General features: G+C 39.8%; 1 protein-coding gene across 12 annotated transcripts in view; it reads right to left on the reverse strand.

Annotated features, from left to right (window-relative positions):
• The window catches only part of NRXN3 (neurexin 3), a 942,831-nt gene that overhangs the window by 628,156 nt on the left and 295,944 nt on the right, over window positions 1-18,731 (reverse strand). The gene's annotated exons all lie outside the window — the stretch shown is intronic.

The following is an 18,731-nucleotide window of genomic DNA, read 5'->3' on the forward strand; positions in this document are numbered from 1 at the left end:
GCAAGGAATCAACAAACAATGGGAAAAATGAAAAGAAGTTACGCCTCGGTGTGATCTTCGGTCCTGAAGTATCCTGACATCCAACACAGAATACTGGGCTTACAGAAACCATACCACTCACCACAGATAAGTACACAACTGAGGAAAAACACAGTAGCTGTTTAACTGCATCCAGCAATGCCATGTGGAAAGTACAAGCAGCAAACACAAAGACATGCTACTCACAACTGGAGGCAGCCATACCCATGAAGACACAATCCACAGGGACAAGTGTGTTAGCACAGGGCCTTTTTGTGATAAAAGACTGGCAAAGACTCTGGTTTTCACATCTTCCGTGAAAATCAGGAGAAGGAAAAAGGAAAAAACAAGGAAAGAAATTATATTTTCTATGATCTCTGAGGATGCCAAAGAAAATGGCTGAGGAAAGGAGCTATAGTATTTAACGTGCTCTATTTGTTCATGGTCTTGCCTACAGACACCCATATTCTTCTCTAAGGGGGTCTTAAGTTTTGTGATAGAACTACTGCAAACACTACAGCATGGCAACGATTGCTTTGCTCTGGGAATATGCTCCAAATCATTTTTGTCCACAAAATTTACAAATCTACATAAATATATCAATGTACAAATCAGAGTTTCCCCTCTCACAGCCAACCCCTACCAAAGGCAGAACTGTAGAGATTGCTTCATGTATGATTTCCACAAACTACATATAAAAATACAGAAGCTAAAAAATAAAGACAAGTTCAGATACAGTTTAGCTGCTGTTTTCTCCAGAGGTTGGGATTCTCACCAGGCAGTCCACACATACCTCCCAAAAGCTAACACCCCATCTAATTAACCATCTGCAACAACATGTACTTGGAATCTAGACATTCTCCTTATATTTCATCCCTTTGTCCAATATTTCACAGAATTTTCACAGAATTGTCATAGTTAGAAAACACCTTTAAAGTCACAGTGTCCAACCATCAACATCCACCCCTGACAAACAAATAAAATAACATGAAATAAAATAAAAATAAATTAAAACCCAATTAAATTATATATATTAATCACCGTACCCACTAGAACATGTCCTGAAGTGCCTCATCTACATATTTTTAAATACCTCCAGGGATGGTGATTCCAGCACCCCTGTGGGCAGTCTGTTCCTATGCCTGACTACTCTCTTAGTAAAGAAATTCTTTCTAATATCTACTCTCAACCTCCCCTGGTGCAACTTCAGGTCATTTCCTCTAGTCCTAGCATAGTCAGCAGGATTCAGCCAGGCCTTACCAGGTCACTCATGCTGATAGGAGTGAACCTTCTAGAGGGAAACAGCAACGTTAGCAGAGCCAATCCTTACATCCTCTCAATGTTTAGATGTTAGAAGCTAGAGTAGTATAGATGATGGGAAACTGAGGAACAGCCACATGTCCATGCTGAAAAGGACCTACAACTGGTTCTACAATGGCAAGTAACAGGACTGCAGTATGTAATAAATATGCAAATGAGATGATAAATAAGGATATAAGTATCAAGCTGATAAAGTGGCACAGAAGATATGTTTCTGGTTACAAAACATATGGTGAGGATCACTGTGGTTGTTCTGATACAGCGACTCACCACACCGATAGCCAGTGTGCAGCATCTCTCTGATCATGGGACATGCAAACCCATTAAGAAGAAAAATTAAGAAGACTTCCATGGTCTATACACAAAAAGCTCTCAACACACAACACCCACTCAGCCATACATGCACCTTCTGGGTACCAGCTGGCAGTGCTACCCTGGGGACTCATATCTTCACTTGGCCAAGAGACAGACAAGGAAATAAAGCTTCTTTTTTCAAGGTGGGGGAACTGTTCCTTCTTTTCAAAGCCCAATTCTCTTCCCCCTCACGTTTGCACCTCTTACTTGCCACCCACAGCTGCAAGCTGGAACTAAATGTCCTGTATATTATACATACACTCAAAGGCAATGTGTATGTACACACAAACCCTCCTTTCTCTCTTTCCTCTCTCTCTCTGTGGATTGTATTAGAAAATGCAGTCAAGCATGAAATGGCTCTTTTGATGCCTTCAGCTCAGATGTGCCTTGCATGAAACAGTTGCTTGCCCTAGCACTGAATTGAGAAGGAGGTTGGAGGATATCAGAACTTTGAAGGGGAGTAGGTGACACAAGTGCCTCAGGTCTGCTGCTTCCATCTCCACAGCACAGTGCATGAGGTGCTTTGCAAACAGGAATTTTTATGCAAACACTAAAAGATCACAAAACAAAAGCAGGTAATAATGAGTCTCTTCCCTTCAAAAAGAATTCATGTCCTTCAGCTCCAGTGATCCCATTGCAGAAAATTACTGTCCTCAGACAAGAAAACCTAACCACTATCACAACAACTAGGTGACCTTAGCCTTCTAGGCACCCATGCTGGAAGCTTCTGCCTGAATACAGGCATCTATTCAATTTTCCTCAGCCATCTGCAAAGGGACTAATACTTTTGTTCAGCACCCTAAATGCAGCACACCTATCCATCTTAAAATAAGAACACATTTCTTCCACTTCTCTACTTTAAGGGTAGCTATTATACGTGGATGTCCAGAAAGACATGCATAGAAGTAATGGGTGAAGCCATGTTTCAGAGACCCACAGATTTGTACAGGCAAAAAGATCCAGAAGGGCATTCATTCGCAATCCCATAGCCAGAAGCTTCATTGCCATTAGCTTGGAGATGGGAAGAGGAAGAAACCAGGTGCTGATTCAAAACCACCGTAACATAATGCCAGAGTTCTGTGAAAATCAATATGTCATTAGGAGTGATTAGCTTCCCAGTCATGTGCTCTGAGATCCTGCCAGCTTTAATTTTATATTTATCATCCAAAGGAGCAAATCACTGCTGCTTCCCCACAAACCCACAAGGCTCTGCATAAACCTCCTGGGGAGACAGCAACAGGCGCATTCTTAGAATACGAACAGAAATATTCAGGACCTCTTCATGCTCTTTACTCCTGCTTTCTAACCTTTCTCTTCTATTGATTTCCATTTTTCGCCATCTTTTTCTCTTCCTTACAGCTTTTCTATATTCTCCTGTTCTTCCCTGTGATCTCCTCTCCCTGTCTCACAAACTATAATACAGCTTTCCTCCTGAAATCTCCAGAAAGACAACAGCATAAAAAGAAGGAAAAATTATCCTCCCTTCATGAGAAGTTTAGCTGAACTTGCTAAGAGCAGCAGTTCAGGACACATGACCTGTTCTCCCTAGCTATGTTTGCAAAAGTCAGCTGTCACCCCCCACTCCCATGTGCAGAGCTTCCAGAGACAAGAACCACCAACTGGAGAGGCACGAGACACGCAGTGAGGAGCAAGTGTAGGAAAGAGTTATGCTGGTTTCAAACCATGGGAGAATATAGAAATCCCTACACCTACTCAAAAAAAAAAAAAAAAAAAAAAAAAAAATTCAAATATCCGTAAGGAAAAAGTGCCAAAGTTTTGTATCCACAAAACAGACAAAAATACTGTATAGGCAACCCACACCACAGTTCTTTTGCATTCATATCCACTACTCTCAGTGTTTTGAAAATCAAAATTGCACTTAAGAAAAAAAAAGAAAAAACAAAACACATGAAATGAAAACACACAGAATTTTAAAAGCCCCAAAAAGAAAATCCTCATTCCTCTCCAAGTGGATTCCATACAGATGAGTTTCAAAAACAGAAGTCTATCAAGTAAATTAGAAAGCCCAAATATAATCACTCAGACTGAAATTTGATGAGGATCCAGGAGATAATGCTCTTTCTTTGGTGGAAAAATGTTATGGGAACTTGAAGTGCACACACATGATTACAGCCTCACATATCTCCTGGCAGGATGGGAGCTGCCAGGCTCCCGGGGACAGATCCTCACTGCCCAGGGCTGTGTGGGTGAGCATGAGAGACCTGCAGGTGGTGGCCAGGTCCAACCAGAAACCAGGAAACATTACAGTGACAAGGCAGGCCTAGGGTCTGACAGGAAGTCAATTCGCAGGCAAGGGCTAAGATTAGGTGTCACAATTTTCAGACAGGGCCATGTCAGCAGAGATGGGACATGGGCCTGTGTCGCCAAGGCTCGTGAGCAGGCAGGGCTGTGGGGAGCTGCAGAGCAGCCTGGCTGCAGCACCACTGGGGCTGACATGGAGTTCTAGGCTTTGGGTAGGCTGAAGGAGACCTATGGAGATGACATGGGGTCCTGAGCCATGGGCAAGCTCAGGAAACTCTAAGGGTCAGGCAGGGTCTCTGTCACTGTCCCAAAGGCCCTGGTGGTGTGAAGCTGGTGGTACTGTGCTCTATACCGCTCGGTGACCCAGAAGAATGGTCTGTATTTACTAAATGCACTACAACACCTTTTGCAGCAAAATGGATTTTTCCTGGATGTCTTCCATCTAGGTGCCACTGGACCTCACCTCTACTTAGCCTGCCATACAGGAAAGAAAACCTCAAAGGGATGTAAATGCAATTCACTAGCACTGAGAGGGGCAACAACAATACCACTTTAAATATCTGCCTAAAGAGAACCATCACGTTAGAAATAAGAATGGGGTCTATGAGTCTATCAAAATACCTGCAAATAATCATACTAATCAGCCACAAATAGGTTTATTATGCTAATAAGAACCTTATTCTGCTACAAAGATTTCAGCCTGACAGGATGTCAACAGAACTATCATCAGCTGTTATTCACTGGAAACTCACAAAGATAAAACCATTAAATCCTACAAATATACAACAACAGAAATATAAAGAAAATGGACTGGCTTTGCAGGTGCGTAATGACCCTCACAGACCAGAGTACTTTTGCAACATCAATCCAGATTTTTCTTCCTTTCAAATTCCCTTCAGATGGTGGGTACATAGCTTCTTTAAAACAGGACCTTCATACCCCAGAGCTCAGCACACCATTACCCCAGCTCTCTTATTCTGTTCTAGACTAAGTGAATACCTTTCATTCATCTCCTTCTACCTTTTATTCTCTAAAATTTGTCTCTTCTGCTTCTCACCTCTGGCTTCCCTGATTTTTATACTACTTTCTTAAATTCAAATGCTGCAATTTAAATAGCATACGTCATTTAAGAACAAACAGGCACTAAAAGTGGAATAATTACATAAGACATCCTTATCAGTACAATGTGTACAAAACATTTCCAAATGAGCAGCAAACGAGAGAGATAATAGAGCTAGCTTCAAGGCATTCATCACATTTCCAGGGATGCAAGAATACTGGCAGAACAGTAATAATAATTGTCATTTATAAGGCTGCTGCAATAGACAAAAATTGCTAGCAGATGTTTACATAGGCCACCCATTTTTCTAAAACCCTTGCAAAATTTATTTCATAACGTTATTTGAAGTACTTCATTACTTGTAACATACACTTAAGTCTGAAAATAGCTCAGAAGTGCAGGTTGGTTCACATAAAATAAGAAATTCCTGAAGAACACCTTACGTGCAAACTACACCTATTTATCTAGAAAGTCAGAATAGAATAAATACCCTCTCTTCAACTTCTTCTTTCTCCTACCACTGTCCTCCCTGTTCCAGTATCTTATATATTTCCTGCCTCTCTCCTTTGAATTTTTTCCAAAAAGAAGCAGAAACATCAATGCTGAAAAAAATCATGTCTAAATATCCACAGAATGGAAGACATACAAAAATCTTGGCAAAGAAAGAAAATTAAGAGAACCAAGCAACACATCTGTATGAAAATGCAGGGTTCAGTGCAAGTAATATAATGTCCCTTTATTCACAAGCTTGAATTCACAAAGTTTAGACACTGAAATAACATTGGTTTTGAATGAAAGCCTTTTTTTTTTCCAAGAACTACACATATTATTTTTTTTCTTAATCCAAAATCAACCCTACTAAAAGTATGTACCAGTTCCCATCAGCATCAGTCTGGGTACGTAATTTTCTGTCATCATCACAGAAAACAGAGTGTAAGTTAATTAAATGGGTGCTGTGAAGTGGGGAGTTACAAAACCAAACCAAAACAAAACCAAAAAACCCCACCTTATCCACAATGAAAGGCAAATGTCATCTAATAAAATAAATTCTGCATCTTTGTTCTTCAGGCTATGATCATAAAAAAAACAGGCTAGGGAGGAGATATAGGAGCACTGAGTAGCACAGTGGAAATATTTGCAGCTAGAGGAAACTGTAGCTTGTAAATGTTATTGCTAGCCCTGGGAGGTGACAAGCAAGGCTACACTGCCATACTGAAGCTTCGCAGAGATGCAGAGGAACCAAGAAGGAGCATATAGGCTCTTCAAAAGTACTCCAAATGTCACTCTAACATTTACAGAGCTGTGTACAATTATATGGGAAGAAATCACTGGCAAGAAGGCTAAGGGTATATGAAAAAATTTTCCTCAAAGCCAAGGAGTAAAAGGGAAAGATTGGAGAACTCTGCTATTAAAATGGTAAGTCTGAGCTGAGTACATGGCTGGTACAACTTAGACAGTGATGTGACTTCTGCTTACTTCCAACATTTCTCAGTTGCATTTCATGGCACTTTCAAGCTGCATGAAGCATCTGATCACTGTCTTTTCTGTAGTGTTCTCCAAGAAAGGGGGATTACCATGGACACAGAGTTTGCCTTGTCTCAGAAGTGTACAGTGAAAAAAAGAGGCGTCACTATTTGCCCTAAGGGAAATTCCAGAAAATTATGAGGAAAAAAATTACACAAGGGTAGCCACACACTGCAACAGAAATACTGTGGAAAATCCATCCCTGGGAATATTCAAAACTCAAATGAATAATGACTTTAACAAGAAATTCTGCTTTTGAAGTTGGCCCCACTTGGAGCAGTTGTTTGGGACAGACTTCCAGAGCTCCTTTTTGAATGTAATGATTCTATGACAAGTGTCAGTATGCATGAATTTTACTGCATATTGCACCCCTTCACTGGTACCACCTTACACCTGCAAGTTACTACTGATCTGAGACGGAAAAGATTTTTTCATTGTGAGTTATCACAATAATGGGAATGCTGACTACAGCTTGTCAAGACTGAAGAAACAGAAGATTCAAAACTTTGCTCTCCTGTCGGCACTGCATATATGTCCTTGGGCAAGTTCTTTATCCCAGTCGAATTCTCTCAGACCAATTACAACTAGGAACTAAACATATTATGACACTACTAAACTTATCCGACTGTTGTGGATGCATTCAATGGTACAACTGGTATGTCACACACTGCAAAAATCTCCCAGGGGCTGCTGACTCTCAGGTGGAAATTGAAAAGATTTTAAGAGTAGCTCTCAGCAGTAAAATTTGCATTACTTCCTCAAATTTCCAGGAGATGAGGGCTCTGCTATAAAATCCACAGATGTGGCAAAGCTACTAAAGAGACCCTTTTCACCAGCTTACCATCTCTGAAAAGCAGAGGCTGTAATGTGAACTACATTCATAGCCTTATGTAAAAGCACAAATAACCTCCCCTCGGTTCTGTTTTTTGAATACTGAAAAGAAAACCAGTAATTCATATTGCCTCTGTCTGTTGGTTTAAAGAAGGTTCACAGCATGGACCAGACAACCCTCTATTTCTTTTCGTTCTTTTTCTCCTTGTATAGCCCAAACCCCCTAAATTTTGTAAAGTCCTGGAAAAGGTGCTTTAGTAGGACAAAGAACAGAGAGAAAGCATGGGCCTACAAACTGTAGGGTGAACTTGCCTGCAAAAATAACAGGCAAACACACCATAGTGTTTTTGAAAAAGCAACAATTCTTCAGCCCAGTAAGTCTCTGATTTAGGAGGGGTCAGAAGCAAGAGACTGTCATGCTGAAAATATGGAGACAGAGGAGCTGGGTAACTATAGCTAATGTAAGGCAAGCAGGTTCATGGAAATGGGAATATTACAGCACTCACAAAGGCTGGAAAAGAGGTGATCTTTGGGGAAGCTCAATGCAACAGAGCAGGTAGCAATTAGGGAGAGGGTAACAACAGCATACATGCTGTGCAAAAATACAGGATAACATGCAATTTGGGGTTTCAGACTATGACTTCCAAACTTAAAATATAAGATATAGTAAGCTGACTTTATAATACTTGGACCTGGGGGAAAGCGCTTTCAGAGTCTTTTCTTCTCCTGTCACAAAGCTGCTGCTTTTCCCAAAAACATTTGCAAAGCCACTAATCCCAGGTGGTGCTTGCCTGAAAGCAAGGCTCAGTCAGTGCAGCACAGATAGTGCAAAAATAATGACACTGATTTCCAGACATCCTAGAGGCTCTGTCCACTCCTAATAAAGTCATCAGCAGAGATGCAACCATCAGGGCTGCTCACCCAGCTAATTGCAACCACTGTTCAATTATTGTAATCATGATAACGAAGAAAAAAGAGGCAGAAACTAGTAGCTGGCATGGGATAGCAGTTCATACTGCCAAGATCATGAAAGCTGAAGCAAGAGATACACATTCAAGCCTGTAAATTTCACTATCAGATAAAAGAAATTAAGCCCTATTTTGAATTAATAGGCACTGCCTTTTGAAACATGATTGCCCCGCAGACCAAATTCTACTATATGACTCTGATACCTGTGAAGAAGTGTTTATAGAAAAAAGGATTTCACATAAAAAAGGAAGAAAAAAAGAATTAACATAGGCATATATGACTCTTCTGTACTAATGATGACCAAAATTACCCAGAATTACCTTGTTTAGACAATCAAAGAAATGTCCATGAGCTGTCCCTCTCTGACTCCAACCATGATGAGGTGCAGTTTCTCTCTCTCAAAATCACTATCTCTCAGCAAGGACAAAGTTAGCAATTCGTAAACCAAAACCCTTGTTAAATTGATGCAAAAATATATAGGTATTAAAATCCTACAAGCCTATCTCAAGGCTGTGGTGCAGGATCTTCTAAGTGCATACATTAGCATTCAATGGATAGATTTACATACAACAGCAGCCAGTCCAAACCCTCCATTCTAAATTCTAAGATTGATATTCCTGGACAAGAGAGTTCCATTAATCTTCTTCTTCTCGGAGTTCCCAGAGCCTCCAATGATCTTGATGGGAACTATAAAAGATAATAAATCCTACTTGTGGGAGCTGTGAAGGTTTAGTCAGTGCTGGCAAGTTCTGAGATCTTCCAGTGAAAAGAATGGTAAACGTATAAATTATGGCAGCAGCTGTGACCCTAAACTTTCATGTTCACCATTTTGTTGCCCATTTCATTCTCTTTGAAGTTCAGGGCAGCAGTCATAATACAATAAAAGTCCAATAATAGTCCAAAAGCACCATGCTGACATTGTGGTTAAGTAAAGCTGAATCTTCTTTAGCTGCTCCTATGACTTACTGAGATAATTCATGAGGCCTGAGCTTATTACAATTCAAATCAAGGCCAAATCTTGACATTACAATATATTTAGACTGAAAATTTTGTTTCTGTGCAGAACATTTTCAAAACATCTTCTACGGTGCCTATGACTTTTGCTGAAATGCTTGGATCTCTCCTGCTCCTAATTAAAATTGGAAAGTGGCCACATGGCCACATAATTACCCCATATCAAGACATTTGCATCCTCTTACAGGTAAGGCATGAGAATTAATCCATGTCCTGCGTTGTTCTCTTTATACTAGATACAACAGAAAACTTCAAATCAAGAGAGTTTTGATGTTGAATAACCTATTTATCCTCTTTAAAACACTTTTGTCCACTGTAATGAAGTCTAGAGAGACATTTACTCTCCAGATTCCTAGCAGAAAACCAGATGTGATATATTTTGTTACAACACTTCTGAAAAATGACATCAAATTATGTTAGATTAAATGCAGCCCATCAAGAAGAAGGGTTTCCTCAGACATGTAAACCGACTCAAACAAAAATTCAGTGTCTTACACATTAGTGATTCCAATTCCTGCATGGCATCACTTTCCATACAACTTCTTCACTTAATGCTATGCAGCATACCTGCAAAACTGCCTGGGAGAGAACTTCACAATTAGAGGACAGGTGATAAAAGGCTCCTTTTCACTACAGGTTCCACTATAAACCTTAAAGTCACTCAAATAGGAAGGAAGAATTGGTTCCCCCACTGCACCAATGTTAGCCCTTGTACTGTTCAGAACAGCAGTGAGGATGCTACAGTTGACAGCCTTGTCCCAAGGACAGCGGGAAGAAATCCAGCATCAAGCACTCATTCCTAAAGACCAGAGGTCAGAAATACTTTAGACAGAGAAAAACCAAAGTGTGGTAGTCTCAACCTAACCACAGATTTTCCACATCCTAAAACTGCTGTTTAGAATGACCTGGAGGATTTCCTGTGTTCTGAGGAAGTCTGGAGTAGGGAAAGGAATAAAGAATCATATCACAAGTACAACTTCTTTGCTAACCTCAGTGGTGGGCAGGAAGTTCAATCTCTTAGAACAGATTAGTGTTTGATAAAAAAGTCAACAGCCACAGTCTTAATGCTCTACACAGTGGAAAGAATGGTTTGGTTTCACCTAAAACATCTCTCAGATCTTTAAGTGCAGAGGAGATGGAACTAGGAGAGTGAATTGCAAAAGACATCCCATTTAGCTGGGTGGGATCACAGGTAAGGTCAGGACAGTTAATCACTATCTATTTGCTGAAAATTACCCATAAAGTTAATTAGATGCACAATTTCCATACAGAAATAAGCGCTTGTTGATGTGAATATGAAATAGGTATATAGTAAGACTTAACACTATAACTAAAGGAAGGGAATGAATCAGAACAAAGAGAACATTTAAAGATGGAAACCATGGCAAGGTTAGGGGAAGGCCAGATGTTCAAATGTATGTTTGAAGGACTGGAGAATGTTTTCACATGTTTTATTTGGACAAATCTCTGAAGTGTATCAGAGAAAGTAAGATTCTTAGATTAGAGCCCAACACAATTTAACAAAGCATGGTAAAAGCACATGGGAGCGTGTCTATCAGATTAACTTGTGTAAAGGCTGTGGCAAATCCATCATGAGGTTTTCCAGGCTCTGAGAGAGCCTGACTAGAACTGGTCCTACCAGCAAATTTTGTTTACTTCAGAGATGAAAATTCTTCTCTTCCCTCATTATATGAGCCAAAAAAAGAATTGGTGGGGGGAGAGTCTGGCATTTTCTTCTACTCTCTCTAATGGTATTTCTCTATAGTGATAAAAGCCATTAATCATTACCAATGAAAACTATAGGGTGGGGAAGATGGTAACTACAAGATCTGAAGGCACTCTTTCAGTTTTACAAAAACTTAACATTGCTTAGGTGATATCTAACCTCTTCTCTTGGGCTTTCTGCAGTCTACATCCTGACTGTTTCTGCACCCATAGGAAAGGCATGAGAAATGCAGTCAGCAGCTCTGAAAAGGCAGCCTTCAGCTGCAGGGAGCAGGGTTCAGGTGTTGGTCAGACAAGCAAGGGCAGGTAGGAGCAGTCCCACTTCCATAACCCTCACATCTGCCCATATTTCAAAGGAGTCACACAACCAAGCACAGGAGGTAACAAGTGGAAGCTCTGCAGTAAGGACAGAATGGGGGTGGTGGGGACAGCCCACAGCTGTTATATGGGGCTGAAGCCTACTAAGTGGAACAGCATGGGAAACTGGTACCAAGCCTTCATATCCCAGATGGCCTCAGATGGCCCCCAGTTTGGAAAATATTCATGAACCCATACTACAAGCCTTCCCACGAGAGATGCAAAGCTAAACCAAAGCCAATATAAGCAAACAGAAGAACTTAAAGTCCAGAAGCTTTTACATTCTGGAAGATTCTGTACAATTTCAGAAATTATTCAGACAAAAAATATTTCATAACAACAGGAACATTTTGAGCCTGAATGTAACAACTGCCTACTGGGACACCTTCAGTTTGAAATAAATCACATTGTGAAAAATAATCTAAAAACATCTAGCTTTATGTACTTCACCTGTCAGATTTCTCCCTCCTACTGTTTGTGGCATCAGAATATGGCATTTCTTTTTCCCCCATCTTACATATTTTCTTTCTTCTGTGTAAAAGGCATATACACAGAACAGCAAAACTGGCCAGTTACCTTTTCAAAGCAATAAGCAGAGCACATTCTATAATTCCTACCTGCAAAACACAAGTCAAATTTTGTGGCATTTTCCAAACTTTTCTCCTTCCAATTTTCAAACAACTTTGGAAAACAGCAAAACAAAGAACTCGCACTGCTACTAAATGCACTATATCCTTATCTTCAACAGGAGTTAAAGGGCTTTGCCTTAACAGCAATTTTATCATGTCAAAACAGCATTCTGTTATTATTGATATTATTTTGTTATTATTATATTAAAGCAACAAGGATTTTATCTGGTCACACTGCACTCTTTCTCCTGGTTTCACATGGTTACACCTGCAGCCACATGGTCTTCCAGAGCATGTTGCTGCTTCTGGACACTGCACAAACACCCCATCTGAGTCAGCAAGGCTGAATATCACCTCCACAAAGGGAGAATCACAACAGAAAAACAAAACCAAAGGAAAACAGGCAAAGCTCTCACCCTCCCAAACAGGAAGACACAATCTGAGATCAGTATAGGATTTGGATCAACAGTACCAGTAACCAGGCAAGGTGAGATCTCTGTGCCAGGCACCAGGCAGGTGCCATTTTACTATAAAAATCCTACCAAATGCAAGTAAGTGTGGTTCAGCTTTGGCTCAGAGGTATTGTACTTTGGAAGGAAGAAAAGCCCATTAAGCCTGTTCAGTCCTTAGATTCTCAGATGCAAAGGGAGCACTTTTAAATTGAGGCTGAACAAAAAAAAAACCCTCTAACTTCTAAATTTTGATTTTGTTAAAGATCTGCATGTATTGTTCATTGAGAGTTTCATGAAATAAACATTGAAGACTCAATCTAAATATTCCCAGGATGCAGGCACATTTTTTTATTTTGAGGCCTGGGATTTAATTTTTTTAATTTTTTAATTTTTTTATGTCTATCACTCCTGAATTAAATTTCTCTGTAGCTGTTTATAGTCCCAGCTCTTCAGGAAACAGTCATTGAATAAAATCACAACAAGAATATAGACTTTGTGGCTGGTGAACATACTTAATCCAAGAAGTAGAGCAACTAACTGGTTTCCCTTCAGTGTTGAACCTGTTGTGTACATTTTTTTCTGAAAAAAAATGGTATGTTATAAACAGGCAAAGGTAGGTATTCAAATATTGAAGACAGTTCCCAATAACTGATTGATTCACACAGTTCAAATCTTCCACAGCATCAGAGTTCATTTTTTTAATTACTGGATTACATTATTTATTTAAGAAAAAGATTGACATCTGTTTCTTGGGTCCTGAAAAAGCAAAAAGCTTGATTTCACCTGCATCACTCTGATGTGATACTGAATTTCACAGAGATGCCTATGATGCAGAAAGCAGAGTCAAGATTTCCATAGTTTAGAAGGAGAGAAAGGCTTAAAACATACATTGAGAAAATAAAAAATTAAGTGAAACTGCCATCTAACTGTGAAACTAACGCTGAAGTGAGTTTAGCAGCCAGCACACATGGCCACAAATGCTGCTCTGGCCTATATGTCTTGAATTCAGACTGATAAACACCTTCTTCAACAACATTTAATTATATGCTGATTCCTACAGCACTGGCTGCTGGTGAAGCAAAAGTGTGTGTTTTAAGTGACAAAATATATCTTCATCAGGGATGTGATTACTTTCTTAAATTGCCAGATTTTATTCCCAGTTTTATGCCACAGATAAGAGATGCATAACAAAGAACATAATAAAGCTAAAGTTCAGTTCTGGATATTTTTTTTTCTTTTGGAGATTGATAACATCCTTTTAACTTCTGATGAAAATTACCAGAATTGGGGGAGTGTAGAAATGCAACCAAGTTCAAAAAGCTAAATTATGCCACTGATACTGACTTACTGGGCAGTTCAGCAATTCCAGGACCAAAGTGATTTCCTTATAGACACCTTTAATTTGTATCATGATCTGATGCTGATGCTCCCAAATAATTTTTCTTAGTCATTCAAGTATCAGCAGAATTTTAAGCTTTGCAATGCATCAAAATCAGAGAAATCTAGTCCAAACAGGCTAGATTTATTTCCTTCTTCAATTTGGTAAAACAATACTTAATAGAACTTCTTTATTATGTTTTCACTGAGCCCTTAAAAATACTTGCCTATTATCTAAAGCAAAAGGGCACAAAATTAGGACTTTTGAGATCTATTCCACAAGACAGTTTTTGATTTTCCTTTATTTGACCTGGAAATTGAGAAGAATGTCATTTACCTCCCTTCAGCAATATATCTTTAGATCCTCACTTAAGAAACCATTACAAAGCTAAAACCACTATATTAAAAGGAGGTTGCAATCAGAAAAATAAAACATAATCAATTCTTGTACTGAGGATATTATGCATCAGGCATAGATATATTTGGAGTCCACTTTTGACAGGTCATTGGAGTCTAATTCTACACAGCCACTAAAGACAGCTGAATTTACTCCCCTTTTTAATGTGGAAATGAGGGCAAGTGAAAGCTGTCAGACTGACATGATGGAAGATGAGTACTTCAGATACACACAGAAGGAATGCTTCCTTCATAGAACTGTCTCCAACTTATTATCTTAAACTAAAAAAGTCATTCAAGAGTTTAAAAACTCATAGTTTAATAAATGATCCATCAATCCCTGTATCTCTGGAGTAAAGGGATGTTAAGCTCTTCACTCACAGAAGCAGACACGTAGCCTCTCTTGCACAAAGAGCAAGCCACTTCTCTGTTTTCAATTTAAAGCGATTCATAGGCTCTTACTCAGGGCTCAGTCATGATCCTGAGTGTTACAATGCAACAGCTGTATGGTACAGCTTGCTCTGCTTTCTTCTGAGGGCTCCTGGAGAGGCTGAGAATGTGCAGGGGGAGAGTGGGAGATGGAAAAGCTTGGAGATGTAATATGGGAACAGATATATATTTCAAGTCTATTTGAAGATAAAGGGAGTGTAAAGCTTTTTCAACAAGGGGTTGCCTGTAGGAATTTATTAAATCAAATGAGACAGGAGCTTCTGCATGAGCCAAGCAGGCGATGTGGATGCAGAGGCTGTGGGCTCCAAGGGCTGATGCATTTGCTCAGACACTCTGGGGGCAGGTGGCAGAGGAGGTAAAGGAGACAGCATCTGGCTCCTCACTTATGCAGCCAGTGCTGGGGAATACTTTTTATGTGTTTTTTCAAGAGACAGCAGTGTGGCTCCTCAAGGAGTGGAAGAGAAAGCAGAGACACACAGCAAAATACCGTCATTTCTCTACACCAAACTGCACAAAGAACAACCTGTTTCCTAAAAGAAGCAGTGGCAGGCTCTGTCCAAACAGTGAAAAGGGTAGGTTACCTAATAGGATGGCTTTCCAGTCCTCAACTCCTGTGACTTGAAGTCCTCAGCACAATTTGAAGCACTAAGATGCTGTCAGGAATGGCTTTTGAACTTGCCCAATTTCACAGGAAAAACTGAGACAGAAATAGGAGCCATTTCATCCAGTGTCACACTGCAATGTCACAGCAGTGCAGGGACACAACCCAGTGCCCTGAAATACTGTTCCACCCCCACTGTACTGCTGGTTTGGCTGATCTATAAGCTACCCCACCCCACCCCCCTCCTTGTTCTACTTTTCATTAAACAGGCCCTGGAAAATTCTCAGAATATGAAACGAATCAAAATAATAAATAAGACAGATTCCTTTGGAAACTGGACAATAATCTACAAGCCCCAAAACAATCTAAATCTGTAAGGGAAAGGGGACAGTTCTTGACGTCACTTGAAACATAGATGGCAAGATGCTGTAGATATAACACGTTTCTCTTTCAAGTTATGCAGAGACTCAAAAGGGGAAGAACTGAGGCACAAGACAGTGTTTTAAGATTTCAATTAGCCTTTTATTTGGACTAGGATTTATTTACTGCAGAGTTAAGCATCTCTCATAGTTACAGATTCTCTATTTATATCTGCTAACTGTGCAAATTTTCTGGTTCCCTGATTCCAGACCAGCTGCTGGGCACAGCTGTGCTTCAACAAAGGCACCGATACCAGCAGGATTGCTGCAGGACTGTCATACTTCCCTAATTTCATCTGTATCTGGAAGAGGAAATCACTGTGCTTTTTTTTCCTCATTCACTCCTGACACAGCTCAATAGAACATCATCAATCTAATTTAAAAAATCCTCACAGTAGTAGATGTACAATCTAAGAAGCTCTCAAGATTCCACACTTTTTAAACAAGGCACCAGCATTTTCTTCAGAAGGAACAAGGTTGCCAGCAAAACGAATACAGGGATCTAGGTGCATAGTTACTTGCAAAACTCTTGGACAGAGCAGAGGACATCCAGTGAGCAATTAGACATGAGAAGAGATTAAGGCACAGAACTGCAAACAAATTAGGGTCTGGCAACAAAGGAGTTTCTGTTTAATGAAAAGAAGGGACTGTAAAAGTAGAGGCACTAGGCAGAGCACCAAAGTGCCTCATCAGCACCCTGCAGCTGTATGACCACATCCGATGCTACTTGGCATCTAAACTTTGAAGCGGGTTTTAGAAGGTGAATTTCATATTCATGTGGGCATCGAGCTCAAGGCTGCAGCAAAATCAAGGCTGCATCTATGAGAGGGGACTAGCACATCCTCTACCTGGTACGCACTACTGACTACCTGAATCCTGCCCCAGCTTCTTAAATATATGTTTCTACTCATGTGCCCAGGAATACTTCTCATTAGCACACCAGTAGCCCAGTATTCAATGTCCCTTCCTTAGTACACAATTTAACTGGTAAGGAGTTGATATTCAGGCTTATTATCTTGGCAAAGGTCAACGTGTAAAACTATTTAAGGCTCCCTTCTTGTGTACTCTGTAAACCTCATATCACTGTCAAGTAAAATACATTCAGCCAATTGCAGACACCCCATACAAAATCTCATCATTTGTTTAGTGCTTCATAAAGGGCAATGAATAATTTTTCCTTTTCAATGCCAAAGAAACTAGAAAGTTTTTCCCCTTGAGTGGTTCAAGTACTACAGCATTTGATCTGCAAAAGGTTGCCTGTATACCTCAAAAAAATCCAGCACTGTGTCTCAACAGCCGCACAAGGATTGCATTAGCACTGTGGTTATAGAAAAGTAGCAAAAGACAGAAAGTCACTGCTATTTTAAAAGAAAATCTCTGACCTTTAAGGATTTTTATGAAACATTGTGGGTCTGGGAAATGTTGTTCTTTTGGGGATATAAACTCAAGTTATTAATACAAAAGACCAAAAGCTGTCCACATTTCTCTACTGCTGAAAAATAAAATACTATGTGTCAACTAGCAATAGGAAAATTAATAAGGTGACACAACAATAAATATCAATCACTCGGTCAGTTTTCCTACCTGACCAAGTAGAAATGTACCAGGATGTCCATTAAGATCAAGAAAACTATGAAACAGAAGGTCAGAGATTAATAAAACTTAACATTTTACTGGTCTTCAACTTCTCTCATCCTAGAATCTAAAGGTCTTAACGATTCATTAATTTTTCACCTTGCAAGCCTTCTATGATTTAGGAAAGTCTCACGTATCTGGGGTTTTTTGCAGCTGGGGGAGATAAGGCACAGAAAAATGAACTTGCTCGTAGTCATACGAGCCAGAGAGAGAATCCCAAGGCCTGTCTATATTGTATATTTTTGTGACACAGTGAATTAGTGATGTCCCATATATGTCAAGGCTTTGTTTCTGGGAACCCCTGATCAAACCTACTCATTAACCCAGCAGTGATGCTGAATATAGATGACACAGCTGCCTGTGTTCATTCACACTGTTCACCTGTGGGTCCTGCCACCGGAGCAGTCAGCAGACAGTCTTGTGAAGATAGCAGGATTCCACACACTGTAGCACAGAGAGCTCTGCACCCAATAAACCACAACACACCTTCTGAACAGCACCCATGAAGCATCTTTGCAAGATTTCCAAGCATTTGTTGTGCGCTTTTATCCCTGGTCTAGGGGAAATCACTGTGTCTTCTAGTTCTCTCTGTCAGGTAACATGTCTTTTATGTTTATTTGTTCCCTTAGTTAAGGTTTGTACAACTTCAGTTTTATCTTATAAACACATCTTTACTAATTTCTTCCATGTATAAGCTAGCTGGAGTGCCCTGGATTCTGGCCAGCCACACAGGGAAGTTGAGTGAGTGCAATGCCAGATAAGAGAGAAGCCCACCCATGGGGAGCTGTACCATAATCAGCTTTTCATTACTGCATGGCTGAAAGGCCAAAGTGATTCATCAGTGCTTTTCAGAGTGAGAAAACAGGAGAGGAGAAGATATATAACCCTTGTCCTGATATGAATTATCTTTATCCTATCACTATATAAGTATGCATTTATAGGAACTGCTAATCAAATATTCCAGGACTATATCACCATGCCTGTAGAGATCTTCAAGTATTATTTGAGACATTAGACAGTTTTTCAAGGTGGAAAAAGTAGCTAAGTGAACAAAGAGTCAAGTGACTCAGACATTTGTCCCAGTAAAGTAAAAGCAATGTCTCAGCCTGGGTCTGTCGTTAATTACTTTTGTAATCTTGAATCTTTCTATAGATACCTTAATTGCTCTGTATTATGGTTTCCCAAAACATAAAGAGATAATGTTATCTACCTCTTTTTGAAAACACTGCATATATGCAAAAATGACACTTGTATGCACAGACTTTTTATTTTGCACACTAAAACCAGTTAAATGTGGGTTATTTAGCCTGTTATCAGAGGAAGACAGGTCAGCAACTT

Source organism: Heliangelus exortis, chromosome 5, assembly GCF_036169615.1.
Source record: "Heliangelus exortis chromosome 5, bHelExo1.hap1, whole genome shotgun sequence".
NCBI classification, from domain to species: domain Eukaryota; kingdom Metazoa; phylum Chordata; class Aves; order Apodiformes; family Trochilidae; genus Heliangelus; species Heliangelus exortis.